The 14,983-nt window shown below is 42.1% G+C and overlaps 1 protein-coding gene and 1 non-coding gene across 2 annotated transcripts in view; both read left to right on the top strand.

Annotated features, from left to right (window-relative positions):
• PPARGC1A (PPARG coactivator 1 alpha) overlaps positions 1-14,983 on the top strand; it is an 830,369-nt gene that overhangs the window by 368,418 nt on the left and 446,968 nt on the right. The gene's annotated exons all lie outside the window — the stretch shown is intronic.
• TRNAE-UUC (transfer RNA glutamic acid (anticodon UUC)) lies at positions 4,278-4,348 on the top strand. Its single transcript has one exon. It is a non-coding gene; the product is annotated as a tRNA-Glu (tRNA).

Consider the following 14,983-nt stretch of genomic DNA (forward strand, 5'->3'; position numbering starts at 1 on the left):
ACCAGCTGCTTCTTGGAAACCCTATGGGGCAGTTCTCCTCTGTCCTATAGGGTCGCTATGAGTCAGAATTGACTGCACAGGAATGTTTTTTTTTTTTTTTTTTGGTTTATTTCATGAGTGGGGGGCAGTGGTGTTCAGTGGTAGAATTCTTGCCTTCCATGTGAGAGACCTGGTTTTGATTCCCATCCAATGCACCTAAAGTGCAGCCACTGGCCATCTGTCAGTGAAGCTTGTGTGTTACTGTGATGCTGAACAGGTTTCAACAGAGCTTCTAGACTAAGACAGACAAGGAAGAAAGGCCTGGTGATCTACTTCCAAAAATCAGCCAATGAAACCATATGGATCACAACAGTCTAATCTCATTGGACATGTTGGACATGTGGTCACCAGGAGTCAGGGGGTGACTCAATGCCAGCTGACAACGCAACATTTCGTGACTGCTTTCTCCTGTATCTCTGCAGCTGCTGGAGTTGAGCTGCCGACCTTTGGATAGCAGCCAAGCTCTTACCCACTTTACCCCTTGGTGGTGTAGTGGTTAAGAGTTATGGTTGCTAACTAAAGGGCCGGCAGTTCGAATCCACCAGCTGCTCCTTGGAAAAACCCTATGGGACAGTTCTACTCTGCCCTGTAGGGTCACTATGAGTTGGAATCAACTTGAGGCAATGAGTTTTTTTTGCTTTCTCCTATAGGAAAGCTAAGGAAATGTTTATCCCACTTAATCTTTATGAGAACTCGGTGAGGTAGCTAATATTAACCTCAATTTGCAGCTAAGGACACAGCTTTGGTGAGGTTGAATCACTTGCCCAAGGCCGATGGCTAGAATATGGCTGAGCTAGAATTCAGACCCAGGTGGACATGGCTGCAAAGCCCATTTCTTTTCATTAAAGTGGCAGTTTTATGAGTGAATGGGTCCTATCATTTTTGCTCACCTCTAAACCTCCCAGTGCCCATTGCAGTGGCTGGCACTCAGTGAAACAAGAGCTCCCTGCCAGTCCCTTCCTTGACTTGTAACCATCTTTGAGCTTACCAGCCAAGCTCTTAATCACTGTGCCACTGGGGCTCCAAAGCCCCTTTGTAGTGGACATTTATCATTCGGTGCCTGCCCAGTATCCATTTCCCTTTTTAATAATCTTCTCACTGTATCTCATGGCAACCCCACGAATGAGGTGGATCCTGTCACCACTAGTTTCCAGGTGAGGAAACCTGGGCTCAGGGGAGTTAAGGGACTTCTCAGAGACACATATTTTGTACGTGGCAGACCTTGTATCAGATTGCCCTACTCCAAAGAGCAGGCTCTTTCCACGTGGCATCTGAGCTGAGTCTTAAAGGCAGGGATAGAATTATGGGGCACTGGAAATTTTAGGAGTCCCTAGGTGGCACAGTCAGTTAAGCACCCAACTACTAACCAAGGGGTTAGCAGTTCAAACACACTCAGAGATACCTGGAAGGAAAAGCCTGGCAATCTGCTTCCAAAAGGTCTCAGTCTTGAAAACGCTGTGGAGCACAGTTCTACTCTGCACACACAGGCTTGTCTTGAGTTGCAATTGACTTGATGACAGCTGGTTTGGTTGTATGTGGGTTTTTTTTTTTTTTTTTTTTTTTGACATTTTAGGCTGGGGCAGGCTAGAATTAATAAATTTGCACACAAGCTCAGAGGTGGGAGAGTGCATGGCCTGTCCAGAGAAGAGAGTCCTTTGAATAATGTCATCAGGATTCAAGTCTTTCGGATTTGTTTGCTAAAGTGGGGCCTCATCATTTAACAAGGCTGTCCTCTTCCTTCCCAACCATTTCAACACCAAATCATGTGCCTCCTCGTTGAGAGCCAACCAATGGGACGTGGGGACTGTTTAGTTTGGGGACCTCTCTATTCCTTTGACAAGCTCCTTTTCTGATTACTCAGTTCTATAGCCAACCACTGCCTCCCTCATGTTTTAAGGGATCTATGCCCACGTCTTGTTTTTTATCGCCTTCCTCTAGGCAGATAGAAAGATTGGGCTCAATCCACACTTTCCGTTACCACTCTGATGGCACAAGGCAGTGGTTAAGCCATCTTCAGTGTCTCCTACCATGTCTTCCACGTGTTACCCCTCCAATGAACACCTTGTCTTTGACATTAGGAGGGAGACATTTGACAGAGCCAGGGATTCTCAAAAGCCCGTTCCAGATGAAAGGGTTTTGCTTTCCTCCTCTCCTGCTGTTGTTTAAGTTTCAGTTTTCTGTCTAAGGAGCTTCTTGAAGTTAAGAAATTAGACCACAAACAGTGTCGCTGCTGAGCTCCCACGACAAAGTGGCATACTATGAAAGCCCAGCAATAGCAGGCTTGTGAAGTGTTTATTTTAGATCACACAACAAAGGAACATCTTCAGCTGTTCGAGTCTTGCATTGCTTGGTGGAAGGAATCAGGAGAGCTCTGCTTTTCCAAGTGTTCTCATCTGACAAGGGTTTCAGATGAAAACCAAAGTGTTGGCCACTTTGTCCAAGATGAAAGTTACGCATCTACTCCTCTCGGTTCCTTTCCTTCTCCATTGTCATGAAAATCAGTGGTGTTGACTGTTGTTCTTGGCAAGGAATACAATATCCGCTCAGGTCTCAGGAATGAAGAAATCATGCTGGCTGTGAGCATATTAGTAACTCCTCGTCTTGTCCAATGTCTCTGCCCTCGTCGTTGCTTTGAAAACACAATGCGAAGCATCTGTGAGCTGCCCAGTGCAGTTTGCCCTCCATTCCACAAAATCAGCACCAGTTAGGTGGTGCATATGGTTAAGTGCTCAGCTACTAACTGAAAGGTTGGTAGTTCGAACCTACCCAGAGACACCTTGGAAGATAGGCCCGGCAATCTGCTTCCAAAAGGTCACAGCCTTGAAAACCCTATGGAGTACGGTTCTACTCTGCACACGTGGGGGCACCATGAATCTGAATTGAATTGACTGCAGCTGGTTTTTGTTTTTTTTTTTTTTTTGGTTTATGTGATAGACTCTTGTCGAGGCCTGTGAGTCAATGCCAAACAAGGTAGATGAAGTTCCTGCCTTCTATAAACTTTCAGTCTAATCTCGCGGGATACTCATGGCAGGTCAACAACAGCTTTCTACACTCATAAAACTACTTCCCTCCTATTTTTCTGAGCATTAGATAGCCTTGTAAACTCTTTCCTCCCTTCTTTTTTTTAATCAGCTCAACATTTTATTACCCCAGAGAGTTTATTTTGCTCAGCAGAGCTGGAGAATTTGGTGCATACTTCCATTCCAGATCATTTATTAAAAAAAATATTTAAAGAAGACCAATATAATGTAGCCTCGGGGGCTCCCTCTTCTTATACTCGGTTTTATCTGGAAGCTGATTTACCTGACAGGTGTTAGGTATATAGTAAGTGTTCAGTAAATTTCTTGTCGATTGATCCCCTGCCCGTGTCAGGCTAGTATCCACAATCCCAGAATGACTCAGTGTTTTAATGACTTGGATGTGAAATATTGACCGAAATGTCTTCTGAAGTTAAATAAACTGTATGACCTCATTTCTCCTAGTTCCCACGCTTGACCTCTCAGAGGACTTACACGATCAGGCAGGCATGAACTCACCTCCCTACGTCAGTCCTATTCCTATTCCCGTGTTGGTGGTGTTGTCTTCGGTGTTCAATGATTCCGGAAACTTGGATTCTAAGAGTTTGCTAGGTCCAGGGGTGAAATGGAGTGATTTGTCTTTCCTGGGTCTGGAGCCTGCCTCTGTAAGCCTTTGCCAACCCTGCTTCTTATTGGCTACAGTGGCAACACTTAGTAGCAACAGTTTAGTCTCTGGGTTGTGCAAATGGTAAACGCTTTGCTACTAACTAAAAGGTTGGTGGCTCAAATCCAACCAGAGGCACATCAGAAGAAAAGCCTAGTGATCTACTTTTGAAAGATCACAGCCATTGAAAACCCTATGGAGCAGTTAAACTCTGACAAACATGGGGTCCCTATGAGTCAGAATCGATTCAACAGCAACTGATTTTCTTTGGTTTTTAGCAAGAGTTTAAACTTTTTGTTCAGGAGGTCTCCAACTTTACCTTCGAGTTCCCAAGACATTTATAAATTGCAGGGTTTTTTTTTTTTTTTTTTCTTTCTGAAGCTGGCACCCTGACTTTGGACCCCTAGCCTCCTAGACTGTGAGAGAATAAATTTCTGTTTGTTAAAGCCATCCACTTGTGGTATTTCTGTTATGGCAGCACTAGATAGCTAAGACACAACGATAATATCTAATCTGAACACTCCTACTTAATAATGTGACTACTGTTTAAGGAAGGGGCATTGGTGGTTCAGTGGTAGAATTCTTGCCTTTCATGCAGGAGTCCTGGGTTCCATTCCCAGCCAATGTATCTCATGTGTAGCCACCACTTGTCTGTCAGTGGAGGCTTGTAAATTGCTATGAAATTTATTACCATTCGGGGGAGCTTCCAGACTAAGATGGTCTAGGAAGAAAGGGCCGGTGACCTACTACTGAAAATCAGCCAGTGGAAACCCTGTGGATCCTGATAGTCCCATTCTCAACCAATCAATGGAATAGTGCAAGACTATGCAGCATTCTTTTCTGTTGTGCGTGGGGTCGCCATGAATCAGGGGCCAACTTGACATCGGTTAACAACATTATTTAAGGCTCACCAAGAGATATGCTAGGTACTCTGCATGTGTTAGTGCTATCTGCTAAAATGCAAGCCAAAGGAGGGCAGGGATCCTTATCTCTTTTGTTCAGTGATGTAGCCTGGATACACACACAAAGTATTCAATACATATTTGTGAAATAAACAAATCCTTACTGAAAGCCTGAAGAGGAAGTAGTACCTCTTCTAATTTAGAGATTAGAAGACTAAGGTCCAGAGAGGTTAAGTGGTTCAGCTGGTTAAGAAGGAGAGCTGGGAGTTGAGCCCAAGACTGTCAGATGTGAAAACCAATGCACTTCCCACTGTGCTGTACCTCCCTTGCTAGGTCTAGGGCATTTGACCCATCAGCTCTAAAAATCTTTCCTTGTTAGCATTGCTCTGAGTCAAGATTGAGGCAAGAGTTAATTTGGCTTCTCTGCTCTTTCCTGTTCATCAGGGAGTGGTCCTTTAGCACCGCAATCATTTGTGGTCTCACGGATTTCCAAGCTAAGTTGATGCCTTTGTTATGGGCTCAGATCTTTTCAAAAAGGCAGATCTCAAACTCTGTCAATGCTTTCCCTAGAAGAGATTTTACATAAATCTTGAACTCCTAGCAGGGTTCATGCTCTTGCATTCATGCAAATGTGAAGGAGCAGAGAGGAAGGGAGCTAACTAAATACCTACTATGTGCCACATTTATGATGAGCATTTTATGTGCAGAATCTAACTGAATAATTTTTGCAGAGTGGTGAAGAGTATTGGCTTGGGGTCAGACATATCTGGATTAAATTCTTGCCTCTAACACTTAGAAGCCATGTGCCTTTAGAAAAGTTATCTTTCTGATTCTTAGATTTTTATTTATAAAATAGGTAATGATACCTATTCCATAGATTTATTGTTTGAAGACTAATTTTTTTAAAAAAGTAACATTTATAAATGCTCGCTCAAAGCCAGTATTCAATGAATGTGACTTATAATAAATTATTTCAGTTTATTGAATCTAAGATGCCATATATTAAGCAACATTATTTTATCTACCACTGCAAAAAGAATGCTGCCGATTTCACTATAATGCACTACCAGTTGTAAGATATTTTCTGATATCCAAAAGCCAGTTGCTGTTGAGTTGATTCCAACTCATGGTGACCCCATGTGTGCCAGAGTAGAACCAGGACTTTGAACTGGTTCAGTCAGGTGTACCTCCTGCTGAGAATTTGCATTTCTAAAAAAGTCCCTGCAGAGATATACGAAATTGGATATACTGAATCAGAATCTACATTTTAGCAAGATCCCCAGCTGATTCTTAGGTACAACTTCCTGGGAACTTGTTAGAAATACAAATTCTCAGCAGGGAACTTGGAAATGCAAATTCTCCGCAGGGGTTTGAACCCTGAACAGGTTTAAACTCTGAGTAGAACTGTGCTCCATAAAGTTTTCAATGACTGCTTTTTTGGACATAAATCATCAGGCCTTTCTTCTGAGGTACCTCCGAGTGTACTCGAACCTCAAACCTTTTGTTAATAGTTGAGCACATTAACCATTTACATGATCCGGGGATTCCTATTCTGGTTTCCAAAAAAAGCAGCCAAACGCATTGCTGTTGAGTTGACTCCGACTCATAGGGACCCTATAGGATAGAGTAGCCCCATGGGGTTTCCAAAGAGTGGCTGGTGGATTTGAACCGCAGACCTTTTGGTTAGCAGCCGTAGCTCATGCATCTTAGAATAGATGAAATATTGCATAAATTATAGGTCATTTTGTCCATTAATAATCATAATAAATTAACAATTCCTGAAGCATCTAAGGCAAATAATTGGCTATGTTGTCTGTAAAGTGCTTAAGTAATCAAGTGCTGGCACCTTTTTTTATAGTCTTTCCTAATTACTCATGACACTTAAAATGAAAAAGATTTTCCTTGCGTCAAGCAAAGCTGTCCCACCACAATTTAAGCCAGTTTCTGCATGTTCATTCCACACTGGAGACAGTGAACGAGTGGCCAGTGTCCTCAGAACAGTCATTCATCTGCTTCAATTGCAACTTAAATGCCCTTCTTTAAGACTAATTACAATATAATTATCTAGGCCTGTAAAAAGTCTCACCAGTGTTATGTGGATGAGTTTGAGGGATTAAAAAAAAATTACCATTCATTTATTCATTCAACAAATACTTATGGAGACCCGAGTTCGATTCCCAGCCAATGCACCTAAAGTGCAGTCACCACCCATCTTATCAGTGAAGGCTTGTGTGTTGTTATGATGCTGAACAGGTTTCATTGGAGCGTCTAGACTAAGATCGACTAGGAAGAAAGGACTGGTGATCTACTTCCAAAAAATCAACCAATGAAAATGCTACGGATCACAGTGGCCTGATCTACGACTGATTATGGGCATGGCACAGGACTGGTCAGCATTTTGTTCCATTGTGGATGGAGTTGATATGAGCCAGGGGCTGATTCGATGGCACCTAACAATAGCAATTGTTGTTGTTGTTAGGTGCCATCGAGTCAGTTCCGACTCATAGCGACCCTACGCACAACAGAATGAAACACTGCCCGGTCCTGCGCCATCCTTACAATCGTTATGCTTGAGCCCATTGTTGCAGCTACTGTGTCAATCCATCTCATTGAGGGTCTTCCTCTTTTCCGCTGACCCTGTACTTTACCAAGCATGATGTCCCTCCCCAGGGACTGATCCTTCCTGACAACATGTCCAAAGTATGTAACACGCAGCCTCACCGTCATTGCTTCTAAGAAGCATTCTGGTTGTACTTTTTCCAAGACAGATCTGTTCATTCTTTTGGCAGTCCATGGTATAGTCAATATTCTTTACCAACACCACAGTTCAAAGGCATCAATTCTTCTTTGGTCTTCCTTATTCATTGTCCAGCTTTCACATGCATGACAGCAACACACAAGCCCCCACAGTGCGACAAACTGACAGACACGTGGGGGAACAATAGCAATAATAACCGTGCATTTCATCTTTTTCAAACGTTGGGGATAAGGCAGCGAACTAGACAAGATCCTTGCTCTTATGGATTTTGGGAGAAGACCGGCAATAAAAAAAGTAACAGTGAAATAATATTTCAGGTAATGATGATGTATATGCTGAAGATAAAGCAGGATGATGACATAGAAAGTAATTGATGCTGAGACTGTTGTAGGTGGAACAGTAGGGGAAGCCTCTCTGGGAAGGTGACCATTGAGCAGAGATCTGAATGATGGGAGGAAGAATATTCTAGCCGGAGGTAACAGCTATTGCAAAGACCCCTAAGGGAGAAGTGGGCTTGGATTATTTTAAAAAACAGAAATAAGTCGATAGTGCAATAAATATAGAAGAGAGTGGAGGAAGGAAAGGTGGGAGCGATAAAAGCAGGGGCTAAATCACGGTGGACAGTGACGAGGCCAGAATAAAGAGAGAGGAGTTTATTCTGAATGCAGTAGGAAACCAGTAGGTGTGGGAGGCATTTGAACTGGGAAATGATAAGATCAAATTTCCTTTTTTTTTCCTGATTTCTCTGGCAGAGCAGTAGAGGGAGGATTATGTGGGGTGGGGGATAGGGAGCAAGAATGCAGGCAGGGAGACCAGTTAGAAGGATACAACAGAGACTTGGACAAAATCTAAAATAGCAGCAATAGACATGGAGGAGGAATGGCCAGATTAGGGAAGATTTTCAAGGTGGAGCTCTTGGGATATGGATTTGGGAGGGTGAAAGAAAGAGAAAAATCAAGCTTGACTCCTAGGTTTTGGACCCTGAGCAACTGAATGGATGGTTGTGCCATCTACCAAGGTAGGGAACAGGCAAGGAGCCATCTATGGTCATTACCTCTGAGATGTCTACTAGTCATCCTGGTAGAAGAAGGGAGTGGGCAGGTATGTGAGTCAGGTGTTCAGAGGAAAAGTTCTGAGAGCCCAGGTGAGATTTTTGAGGGAGAGAATAGAGACAGAGATGAGAAGATGGCAAAGAACTGAGAAGATGGAGGAACATTTACAGACGAGGAGAAGAAGCCTGCAAAAAAGATTTCAGAAGGAGCCTCCAGATGGTGGTATCAGAAGATGGAGAGGTTTGCAGGTCAGTTAAAATGAGAAGAATAAACAAAGGATTAGGGGCTGAAACAAACTGAGAGAGTAAAGAGAACAGGGGACTCACTGAGACTATAGCCCTGAGCAGGGCTTCAAACCAGTCCTTTCCAGGGCATCTTGTTAAAATGTAGATTCTGACTCAGTATATCTGGGAATGGTAACGCAAATTTTCAGCAAGGGGTCGAACCTCCTGGCCCTTATATACTCTTTAAACCTAGAACCAAGCCTATCCCCTGAGATCATCTTTTAGTAAGATAGAGTAGCACATGAAATAAAGGATATTACCCTAAGATTTGTGCTCTACTTTAAAAAACCATCAGTATGAGACCAGAAGATCAATGATTACTCAAAAGTAAAGACAAGAAGATAAGGGAACAGGGAAGCTAGAATACTGGAGATGGAACAACCATAACACAATTAAAAAGAGTGTTGACACTTTGTGATGAATGTAATTAATGTCGCTGAGCAATTTGTGCGGAAATTGTCAAATGGGAACCTAACTTGCTGTGTAAGCTAGTTAAAAAAAAGAATTAGGTGAAGATGCTTAATGCTCTTTGCTGCTAAAAAAAAAGGTCAGAGGTTCAAGTCCACCCAGAGACAACTCAGAAGAAAGGCAAGATGATCTACTTCCAAAATATCAGCCACTGAAAACCCTATGGAGAAGTTATACTTGCACACACATGGGGTCACCATGACTTGGAAATGACTCTGTGGCAACTGGTTTGTAGGTTGGTTAATACCTTGTGGGCCGGAAGTCTGGTAGAAGCAGACTTTTCCTGGAGACAATACGGATGGTCAGAGGAGCACATATCTCTCACTTAATACTTACCATGTGCCAGGCAGGGTTCTCGGTGCCTTGGATGTGTTTGCGCCTTACAAAACACTGTAATGTAGGCCCTCATTCCCATTTTACAGAAGCCAAAACACAGAAAGGTGAAGCAGCTTTTCCAAGATTACAGAGCTATGAAGTGATAGAGCTGAGTTTTGAACCTAATGATCTTGGCTCCAGCATCTGAGTTCTTAACTCCTACCCTTTACTTCTTCTGTGTGGGATCCTGGAAGGTGAATAAAAAGATCTGCATCAAAAGGGCAGAAGGATGGGAACTGTGCATTGGCCCAGTGGCAAGGTGTTTTGGCCAGCTTCACCATTTGGGAAACAGCGCCATTTTGAAAGAGGCCAGAAACAGTTGTAATGAATAAAACTATTTTTTTGGACTGGAGAGAGCAGGCCGAGGTCATTTTCTCCCTTCCCCTTTCAAGTAGTTCTAAGAAATAAAGGCCACTAACCATTATTTTTATATCTGATTAAACAAAAGTATTAAAAAAAAGGGGGGTGGGCAGAGTAAAGACCGCAAGAGCCAAGTGGCGAGCTTAATCTTTGGTATTTAGATTGATGAAGAGAAGCAATATGTGAAATCCACTTAAAATATGATTTCATGTTCTAATACACATTTTGAATTTATGGGGAACTGACTTCTGCCATTTATTCAGAGAGCAAAAAACGCATATGCTTTGCTGCTGAACTTATCATATCATAATGGGACACCTAGCATTTTTCACAAGTGATTGATCTTCCCCACCCCTATACAGTCCTTTCTTAACTGGTACAGAAAATGGAATACATTTCAAGCTTCTGTTGAGTTGAATTGAGCAGAAACCAAAGAAGCCACTAACACTTGCCAGATTTAGTTTAAAAAAAAAAAGGTGGGGGAGGGGAAGCATTTCCTTCACTCTGTGAAAAAGGAAGAAGATTTCAACTGGGAAAAACACCTGGGGGTGGGTATGCTAATTGGAATATCCCCCACTAAGGTTAAATAGAACTTAAACACTGTTTGAAGCCTATGTTTTATATCCCAAAATACATACTGAACCAGGAGGTAAAGAAACTGGGTTTTATTTCCAGCTGTGTCGTTGATTTGAACAAGTTGTTTAACCTGTCTGTGGAGCTCAGTTTATCCATCTTCAAAATGAGAAAAACTGCACTCGCCTATACCCAACAGAAAGCCTGGTTTCAAGTTCAAAGCTAAGGGTTCTATTTAAATTTGAATTTTAAGGTGAGTGGATCTTCTTTCAAAAAATCTTCCAGAATCCTGGGACTAGGAAGAAGGAGGAACAGCTGGATGTAGGAGCCTAGAATTCTTCACTATGTGCAGGTCCTCCTCCAACTATATGGACCCCAATGCTAGTTCCCTTCTCAGATCTCCTGTGAAACTTGTAACTTGCATCTCTCCACTAGGGTGACCAGCTCATTAAGGTTTGCCTAGGATTTTCCTCCTTATAGCACTGAAAGTCCTGCATTCTGGGAACTCCCCTTGGTTTGGGTAAAAGCTGGATGGTTGATTAGCCTAGTTTCTTTTGAGCCTGGAGTCATACTCTCCTTGGTGTTTGTGTGTGTTCAAAACTAGACTACAAACTTCAGGAGGGTGTAGGAAGTGAAACAGTGATTTTTAGTACTCTCTGTGTGTTTTCGATAGTGCACATTGGGTCCATGGAATCCCTGGGTGGTACAAACAGTTAATCCACTCAACTGCTAACTGAAAGTTTGGAGGTTGGAGTCTACCCAGAGGGACCATGGAAGAAAGGCCTGGGGATCTACTTCCAAAAAATTACCACTGAAAACCCTAGGGAGCACAGTTCTCCTCTGACACATGGGGTCATCATGAGTTGGAGTTGATGACAGCTGGTTTATCAGGTCTGTAGTATGTTCTTCTTATAAATACTTCATTGATTGATTTGTTTTTCAAATGCACACTAAGATCTTAAGCCTTTGCCTTTGACCTGATACTTTGCTAGTCAATTTGAAATACATTAGCACAATTGATATAGGAGTCTATCGATTTAGCAATGTTTTTCCAAACTATAGATAAAGAAACTGAGGTTCAAAGAGATGAGGAATTATGCAAGGCCATCCAGCTTGTAAGCGGCTGACCTGAGACTAGAACCCAGACCCTCGTGGAGCAAAGCCCAGACTCTCTTTATCACCCAGTTCTTGCTTTCCTGGGCCTGCAAGGCCTTTGCCATCACTTTAGCGGTGAATATCTGATACATTTTTCAAGGCCTTGCTCAAGGCTCAGTCACTGCTCCAAGGGACTTTCCCCAATGCCGTTCCCTGTTAGAGCCTCCTCTCTTTTTAAAATCACCGTCATTCTTTTGTTCTTTGGATCTTAATATTACTCTGCCTTTCATAGTATTTATTTTCATGTCTGTGGTGTGCTTTATGTTTCCTGGCTGATTGTTTGCATCTTGAGGGTGGATGTCAGTGTTTCATTCATCTTCGAAATCCCAGCTCCCAAGTACTCTGCTTCTTCATTCATTCATTCACTCATTCGTTCAAGGTTTGATGACTGTCTTTAGCAGCGTCTTAATTTTTTTTTTTTTTAACTATGAAGGGAAGAGAACATGCTTTTCACCTAGCTTGAGTCAGTGGGAAAATTTAATACTAGAAAGCAGAGAAGTCTTTAACTGTGTTGGCTGGCCAAATGTCCTGAGTTTTATTTGAGTGACAGACCAGCAGAGCTTACAAAAGTCTCTTCGCGTAGCATTTCCCCCATGTTTTCTCTCAAAAATTTAAGCCCTGCCAGTGTTTTTTTTTTTTTTTTTTAGTGAAACAGTGAGAATGTTCAGATTCTATGGATATTAAAAAAAAAAAATTTTTTTTTTTTTTTTTTATTAGAAGAAAGTTACTTCCTGGACTCATTGATTTGAGAGACAATTTGAATATCCATTCATCTATTATGCTCAGGATGTCAAGCCCAGGTCCTGCAGGGAATTCAAAGAGGCTGAAGCCCAGCTCCTGCCCTCCAGGAGCTCACAGTCTGGCTGGCGAGCCAAGGCAGACACATGAACCCCGTGCTACATGCAGCCAAAGTGCTGCAGATGTGTGAGTTCAGAGGATGAGGGGAAAACGTCACACAGGCCACCCTGGGCAACTTCCTGATGAAGATGGGATTCCAATTAGGCCTTCAAGTTTTAGGGAAATTAAAAATAATAGGGATTATCAATTTCAAGTGTTTTAATTGTGTCTTCTATTAACCAAAAGGTTGGCAGTTCGAATCCTCTCAGTGACACCATGGAAGAAATGGCGATCTAATTCTGTAAAGTCAATGCCATTGAAACCCCTATGGAGCACAGTTCTACTCTGACATACAAGGTTGCCATGAGTCAGAATCAACTTGATGGCATCAGGGTGTTTTTTTTTTTTTTTTGGTGTACGTTTCCTAGTGTGGCCATAACAGAAACACCACAGATGGGATGCTTTAAAGAAGAGAAAATTATTTTCTCACAGTTCTGGAGACTAGAAGTGCAAATCAGGGTCTTGGCCATTTTGATTCCTTCTGTAAACTTCTCTTAGTTTCTGGTGTGGGCCAGCAATCCTTGGCATTCCTTGTTCCTTAGTGTTTCTTGGCATCTGTCTTCCCCATATGTGTGCTTCTGGGTCTATCCTGGTCTTTTTATAACTCAGAGGTGATTAGGTTTAGGATCAATCCTTCCCTGGTGTGACCTCATTAACAAAAGAGAAGCTTTATTTCCAAACAAGATCATATCCACAGGTACAAGGGCCAGGAATTCAACACGTATTTTGTGGAAGGGGAGGGCTCTGATATTTATGGATTCCACACAGTTTAGTCCATATCAAATGGGAAAGGGGGCTCCTGATTTGGGTTTGTGGGTGTTTTTGTCTTTACCTCCTGTCCTCTCTCTTTCCTTTTGAGAAAGCCTGGCGTTTGAGATAATTTGTCCTGTTTTCTCGTTTCCCTCCCGTGTCTTTCATATACATTTCTACCTCGCCTACCCTGTTTTTCCGTTTAGAGGAATCTGTGTTTATGCTTGTCAGGCCCAGATTTTCTCTCTGGGCCAGTGGCTGAGTTTGGTTTCAATCTGGTCTTGTGTCCAGGCTTGTGGTGATAGAAAGTCCACAGTCCAATCCATAAACATCAGAGCCTTCTACTTCCATTCATCATAAAGTCACCATCAACCCGCATTAAGGTGGTGCAGGAAATAAAATCATTAGGTTTTCATGTGAGTGAAAAATGGGAGAGATAGTTACAGCATTTTATGAAATTTTTATGGACTAGGGAGTGACTGACATGTTAATAAACAGCAGAAAATATTTTGGTTTGCTTTCTAGTTGTCCTCATGTCTCGTATTGGAAACCTGTTGTCAACTGGAGTCTGTCTTCCATGCCCAATGTACACATGTCTACTGATAATTGCTATTTCTACTTCATTTGTAAAGAAATCCTGGAGGAATATTTGAACACCAATCTGTACCATCTAGTCTCATTTCTATTCAGATCAAACATTCCTCTTGCTGAAAGAAAGGGAGGTGCTAATGCTTGGTATTTTTTTTTTTTTTTCAAAGTGTATCATTTCTTTGAGATGTTTTCTAAATGATTTTATTTCTGAGTGCTGGAAGCCTAGCAAAATAATTGAATTTTCAGTGTTGGGTACAAATTCTAATATCCATCAACTAGGTTATTTTCAGGTTTACCAGTTCTCCGGATCCTCTTCCCTCTGACCGTATAAACAGAGCAATAGTACAAAAGGATTTTCAGAGAATGTTCTGTCCTCTTCTTCAGTACCTTCTCCCCATCTGATTTCATTTGTCTCCTGGATCCAAGTGTCTCTCAGAAATCAGAGGCAGCATTACTATTACTGTTGCTAACAATAGCCCCTGTCCACAGTGGGGAAGAACAATTAACAAATTCATGAATTGTGTTTGTTTGCATGTCTGAGCGCAAGGCTAATTATTTAATTAATGTCTTCTGTCTTGAACAGAAGTGTTAGTACATGGAATGTTGCCGAGTGGCAAACAAAGTGAGATTAGAAAATCCAACTTATTTCTGATATGTAAATAGACATTTGCTTTCTTAAGGCCTAACACTGGGGGGAGGGGACAGGGGAGTATTTTAATCTCAATAATTCATTTTGGGAACACTCAATAACAATTTAATTAATTAAATTAGCTAACGCCTTTTGCAGTCAATGGAACGTACTTTACTCCTATGACTAGTTGTTGAAAAACCACTGCCGTCAAGTTGATTCTGACTCATAGTGACCGTATAGGACAGAGTAGAACTGCCCCATGGGGTTTCCAAGGCTGTAAATCTTTATGGAAGCAGACTGCCACATCTTTCTTCCACAGTGGGGCAGATGGTGGGTTTGAACCACTGACCTTTTGGTCGGCAACCCAGTGTTTAACTACTGTGCCACCAGGGCTCCAATATCTATGACTAATTGTTATAATAACAATAATACTAAATGGCAAACCATTCAAACATCCCAACAAAGGC

Source organism: Elephas maximus, chromosome 5 (assembly GCF_024166365.1).
Source record: "Elephas maximus indicus isolate mEleMax1 chromosome 5, mEleMax1 primary haplotype, whole genome shotgun sequence".
NCBI classification, from domain to species: domain Eukaryota; kingdom Metazoa; phylum Chordata; class Mammalia; order Proboscidea; family Elephantidae; genus Elephas; species Elephas maximus.